Raw genomic sequence first — 6698 nt, forward strand, 5'->3', positions numbered from 1 at the left:
AGTCAGAATACATTTCTTACACAGGAACAGGAAACAGAGAGGTGGGACTGAACAGGGTATAAAAGCCTAGCAAGCCCCTTCCTCAGCCCTTCCGTCTCTCTTCTTCTCCATCAACATTGAAACATGTGATCACCTTTTCTGTTCAGGGCTCAAGCCATGTGGCCCTGTCCAACAATAAACCATCTTTCCAAGCAGCCTCCATGTCTCCATTGTCTTCTTCCCCACTTGGAGCTGAACCCAGAAGGACATTTCTTTCAACAGTCCTTTGTTTCCTGTCACTGGAAGCTTTTTCCGTTAGTACAACATTAGGCAAATCTTCCCTCCGGCTGCGCGGTTGCTGCGGCGTCTCCTGTGTAGGGCTCCCCCTGCCGGAGGAGGCAATTTGCGGGTCGGCGCGTTCCATGGCCGGCGGCGGGGGATCATGACTGACTACAGGGAGGAACAGCGCAATGAGTTGGAGGCCTTGGAGGCCATCTATCCGGACTCCTTCACAGTGTTATCAGAAAACCCTACAAGTTTCACTATCACTGTGACATCTGAAGCGGGAGAAAATGATGAAACTGTTCAGACGACCCTCAAATTCACCTATTCAGAAAAGTATCCAGATGAAGTCCCACTATATGAATTGCTTGCACATGAGAATCTTGAAAATAATGATATTGCAGACTTATTAAAACTACTGCAGGAACAGTCAGAAGAGAATCTAGGCATGGTAATGATCTTCACACTGGTGTCAGCTGTGCAAGAAAGACTGAATGAAATAGTAGATCTAATAAAAACAAGAAGAGAAGCAGAAAAGAAACAGAAAGAAAAAGAGGCAGAGGAGGCAGAAAAGCAATGTTTTCATGGCACCCCCATCACTATTGAAAGCTTTTTACGCTGGAAGGCAACATTTGATTTGGAGCTTTTAGAAATTAAAAGAAAAAAATGAAAGAAGAAGAACAATGAGGCAAAAATAAATTAACAGGAAAGCAGCTGTTTGAGACAGATCATAACCTTGATACATCTGATATTCAGTTCTTAGAAGATGGTGGAAAGTAGATGAATCATTGTTCCAGGACATGGATGACTTGGAGTTGGAGGATGATGAGGACGATCCAGACTATAGCCCTGTTCATCTAGATAGTGACTAGATCTGAAATTCCTCTACTAGCTACTTGGATCTGTAGGTTTGGTTGGATACTTGTAGCCAGAAAGATGCACACGTGATTTGAATATCTTTTTCTTCAAAGAAAAGGATGAAGTATTTTAAGATCAAGTGACTTCTTTTCTGGTGGCTTTCAGCCCAGGTAATAAACAGACTTTAACATTTGGGGGGAAAAAACATTAGGCAAATCTTGAGCTCCACTACTTCTTTCTGCTGATTCCAAAGATAAAGAACCCCAGAAATTTTCTGATCCCTAAGATCCATGAGTGATTAGGAAGTTGTAGAAACTACAGAAAAAATCTGAATCTGAACTTTCAGTTGTTGGGTGGACTATTTAAGGGCTGACACAAAGAAGAGGGAGTCAAACTATTCTCCAAAGCAGAACAAGAAGCAATGGATGGAAACTAATGAAGGAGAGAACCAACCTAGAACTAAGGAGAAATTTCTTAACAGTGAGAACAATTAATCAGTGGAAGACTTATCTCCAGAAATTGTGGGTGATCCAACACTGGAGGTGTTTAAGAAGAGATTGGACAGCCATTTGACTGAAATGGTATAGGTCTCCTGCTTGAGCAAGTAATTGAACTAGACCTCCAAGGTCATTTCCAACTCTGTTATTCTGTTATTCTTTATATTCTCATGCTATAGAACCATTAAAAGAAGGTGCCAAATGCTTTTCTTGAATTAGGACAATCTAGGGACCAACATTGTTTAAATCCTTGTCACAGTCTGGATTGCCGATCAAGAAGGCATGACTTTTCAAATCAGAATTGTCACTTGAACATACAGCTTCCATTTTGTTTGGGCAACTAAAATCAAGGCACAGCACACACAAACACACTCATTTCTCCAGTGTTAACCTCATCTAATGAGCTCCTAGTGGAACAAAGCAGACAGATTCCCAAACAGAGATGTCACCCAACAATACAGTTGCCAGCCCTTAAAATTGATCAGATACACAAAGGTAATGCAATAGTCCTGAACTGGCAATTTGATTTAGCCTTTTATTTTTGGCCTCATAAAAGGATGAGAATTGCTATCATAGCATTCTTCCTAGGCTGGGAAACAAAGCCTTTCACAATTCCACTTCCATCAGCCTTTTTTGTAGATAAGTGCCCATCCAGAAATCCCATTACAAAGAGCAGGGAGAATTTGATAAGCTCCACAGAATAGGGGCTAGTTTTTGCTCCCGTTAAGTTCCCTTCATCTACTGGGAATCCTGAAGTCTGCACATATGAACCTGCAGGTGTGTTGAAAGAGAACATGAGCAATCACAAGAGAAAAATTAGATTTGGACCAAGAAGCCCATTGTTCAACAGTTGCCTTTCCCCATCTACTAGTCAATTATATCAGAGCCAAATTAATTTTACATGGAAATGAGAATCTCTGTATTCAAATGTAGCATAATGGACACTAGCCAGTTATAATTAACCTCCACAAAAGTTGGGCTGGAAAACTCTAGACCAGGGGTGGGGAACTATGGCCCTTTTTAGGACCCATGGACTTCAACTCCCAGAATTCCCGAGCCAGCAAGGAGTTCTGTGAGTTGAAGTTTGCAGATCATAAAAGGGCTGTAGTTCCTAACCCTTGCTCTAGATCAGGGCTGTCAAACTCCCGACACGCGGGCCAGATGCATCATGTGCTGGCCATGCCCACTCCCAGTTTAGCAAGGGGGGGGGAAGTGATGATATGTCACGTGATGCCACCATGATGATGCAAGTTTGACAACCCTGCTCTAGACCATCAATCATCATGCAAAGAGATACCAGGAATTCTTTTTGCTGTCTTTTTCAATCATCTGGATGACTCAGCCCAGATATCGGAGTCCTGCTGGGGCTATATCATTACCCTCAAAAAAAGGACCAAAAGATTGATCTAGATTTTAGAAACTGAATAACCCAGGTCTAGTAGAACCAATGATTTTAAATTTAGGTGCTGGAAAAGACTCTTGAGAGTCCCTTGGACAGTCAGGAGATCAAATCAGTCAGGAAATCAACTTTAACTGTTCTTTGAAAGGATAGATGCTGAAGTGTTATAGAATAACAGAGTTGCAAGGGACTTTGCTTAAGGTGACCAGATTTTCAGATTGGTAAAGAGGGACACCATTGACCGGGGGGGGGGGCTTGATTTAAAAATTTATATTTTGTCAAAAGGTCACACAAGGCGATTATATGACCCCAGGACACTGAAAGCATCATAAATATGAATCTGTTGCCAAACATCAAAATTTTGATCACGTGATCATGAGGATGCTTCAACAGTCGCTAAGTGTGAAAAATGGTCGCTAAGTGTGAAAAATGGTCGCTAAGTGTGAAAAATGGTAATCAGTCACTTTTTTCAATGTCGTTGTAACTTTGGTCACTAAATGAACTGTTTGAAAGCTAAAGCTAGCTTGCATTATGCTAGTTTACATTTTCAAGAGAGAGAAGCTAAACTCCTTATTAGAATTGAAATAGAAATGAGTAGAGTAGAGTAGAGTAGAGTAGAGTAGAGTAGAGTAGAGTAGAGTAGAGTAGAGTAGAGTAGAGTAGAGTAGAGTAGAGTAGAGTAGTTTATTAGCCAAGTGTGATTGGACACACAAGGAATTTGTCTTTGGTGTACATAAAAAAAAAATACAATACATTCATCAAGAATCATAAGCTACAACACTTAGTGATAGTCTCTCTCTCTCACACACACACACACACACACACACACACACACACACACACACACACACACTCCTCCTCTGGATTCAATGGGACTTTTAGAAAATCCCCCCTCCTGTGCACGCACTCCCTCTTTCTCTCTCTCTTCCCTCCTCTGGATTCAATGGGGTTTAGGAAATCCCCCATCCTCACACACTCCCTCTTTCTCTCTCTCTTCCTTCCTCTGGATTCAATGGGGTTTAGGAAATCCCCCATCCTCACACACTCCCTCTTTCTCTCTCTCTTCCCTCCTCTGGATTCAATGGGGTTTAGGAAATCCCCCATCCTCACACACTCCCTCTTTCTCTCTCTCTTCCCTCCTCTGGATTCAATGGGGTTTAGGAAATCCCCCTTCCTCACACACTCCCTCTTTCTCTCTCTCTTCCCTCTTCTAGATTCAATGGGGTTTAGGAAATCCCCCATCCTCACACACTCCCTCTTTCCCTCTCTCTCTTCCCTCCTCTGGATTCAATGGGGTTTAGGAAATCCCCCTTCCTCACACACTCCCGATTTCTCTCTCTCTTCCCTCCTCTGGATTCAATGGGGTTTAGGATGGGGGCGGGGGGAGGGGCTGAGCTTGGACAGCCTTGGAGGCAGCTGCTAGCTAGCTCTGAGAGAGAGAGAGAGGAAGAGAGAGGGGGAGGGAGGGGCTGCTCAAAGCAACAGAAAAAGAAAAAATCCATGAGGGAAGTCCACGGTCTCCACATGGAGTAAGTCTTCTCCTCCCTCAGCCATTGGCAACAGCTCCCAGGGACGCACTGGCGGGAACGCGCTCGTCTCGAAGAAGAATATACGCTCCCAGTTGCTAGGAGAGCCTCGGCGGCTGGAGGCTTTTTCTTTCGTAACTTTAAAAAAATCAGGAGTTTTTTTTTAAAAAAACGGGACGCGGGAAAAATTGTGGAAAAGCGTGACTATCCCACCAAAAGCGGGCCATCTGGTCACCTTAACTTTGCTGGTCATTTAATCCAACCCCCACCCACCCAAGCAGGAGACTCTACACCATTTCTGACAGATGGCAGTCCAATCTCTTCTTAAATACCTGCAGTGATGAAGCTCCCACGATTTCTGAAGGAAACTTCTGTTCCATTGGTTGATTGCTCTCACTGTCAGAAAATTGCTCCTTATTTCCAGGTTGAATCTCTCCTTGATTGGTTTACATCCATTATTCCTTGTCTGACTCAAAAATTTTGGCCACCAAATGAGAAGAGAGGACTCCTTGGAAAAGATTCTGATGTTGGAGCCTGCTGGTGGTGGCAGCAAAAAATCAGCTGCCTCCGAATTCCTGGCTACGTACCTGTTTAGAGGATCTTCCATCTGACGTCTTATCAGGTTTTCTTATCCTTCAGGCAAGAAGGAAAGAAGAAACTGTTTTGCTGGCAAATGCTCTTCGATTTTTGCAGCTTTTGTGCTTGCAAGGAAAGGGGGGCTAGCCCAAGGCAGAACGGCTGTCCGTGCTGGGAACTTCAAACTGTCTTGTGCAGGACAAAGTAGGTCTCCCCCACTCTGCTCAAAGTTTTGTTTGATTTAATCTTATCACGAGCTGAATCCGTTTGCGCGGACAATAATTGTTTATCAACATTTTAGCTTCTTTTCTTTTTCTCCTCCGAAAAATTATTTACTTAGAGGCTTTTAAAATGGCGCCGAACAGGCTGGTTTCTCCGGTAATAACGAACACTTTCTGCTAATCCTCACAAGAATTCAAAACAAAAGAGATTGCTTATCATATGTTTTGGTTTCACAATAGAAGAATTTTACTCCTTCATTAACCTTGCTTATCTGGAAGTTAAATGGTGATGAATCTGCTGAACGGTCTTGTTACAATGTTTACTCACTGAAAGTTTTGCCAAGCCTTAAACTTCAAAATAAAAGCCTCCTTACTTAAAGCTGCATATTCAGGCAATAGAGTTTTATTAACTGCAGGCAGATAAATTTTGAAATGGCCTCAAAACCAAATATTAACTTGAAGTCGTCACCCTCTACTTCCAGGGGCACATCCTCAGTGCCTGGCACAAAGCTGCAGCCTCCGCTTCCTACGCCCCCTGCTGGGGATGTGTTAACGAAAGAATTTTTCCTGAGTAATCTAAGCGAGGCTCTTAATGCACAGACAATTAAAATGGAAGATAAGTTTAGAGATAATAGAGAGGAGAGAAAAGAGGAAATAAAAGAAATGAAAGAAGAAATTAAAAGTGAAATAAAAGGACTTAAACAGGAGCTGTATGAGAAATTTGACGCTAAGGTTGATAAAATTAGAGACGACATGCTGAGTCTTGTAACTGTATTAACAGAACATATTTCTGGAATGGAAGATACTCTAGAGGTTCTTAATGATGCCAATGCTAACTTGACATTGAAAACAGAGGTGGTGGAACAAAAAGTGGAAAATGCTGAAAAAGAAATTATTATGATACAGTACCGACAAATGGAGTTCGCATTAAGAGTAAGGGGGCTGCATGAGGAGAAACAGGAGAACCTGAAACAGATCCTATCGGAAGCTTTTGACCGCCTGATGGGAAGACCAGGGACCAACCAAGACTGGCAAATTGACAAAGCTTACCGCGTTAACTCCTGGCTGGCAAAGCAGAAGCAGCTTCCTCGAGACATCGTTATATATTTTACTACAAGAGAGCTTAGAAATATGGTACTGCAAGCGTCTTATAACACTAAGCTTCAAATTGGTGGTCAAGACCTGGCTGTTTTGAAAGAGATACCACCTCAAATGTTAAGAGCCAGGAGAGACTACGCTTTTTTGGTCGAAGAACTCAGAAATCGTCAGATACAGTATAGATGGGATGCACCATTTGGCATCATATTTACATTTGATAAGCAAAGGTACCGCCTCAACTCTGTTTGGAAAGCCCGAGATT

At 42.6% G+C, this 6698-nt stretch overlaps 1 pseudogene; it reads left to right on the plus strand.

The window, feature by feature from the left end:
• The first annotated feature begins 316 nt into the window (after positions 1-316).
• Positions 317-1190, plus strand: LOC148042511 (RWD domain-containing protein 1 pseudogene; annotated as a pseudogene).
• Positions 1191-6698: the final 5508 nt, after the last annotated feature.

This window comes from Thamnophis sirtalis, unplaced genomic scaffold (genome assembly GCF_051295495.1).
Source record: "Thamnophis sirtalis isolate CommonGarterSnake01/CBP01778 unplaced genomic scaffold, rThaSir2_p1.2 scaffold_15, whole genome shotgun sequence".
NCBI classification, from domain to species: Eukaryota; Metazoa; Chordata; class Lepidosauria; order Squamata; family Natricidae; genus Thamnophis; species Thamnophis sirtalis.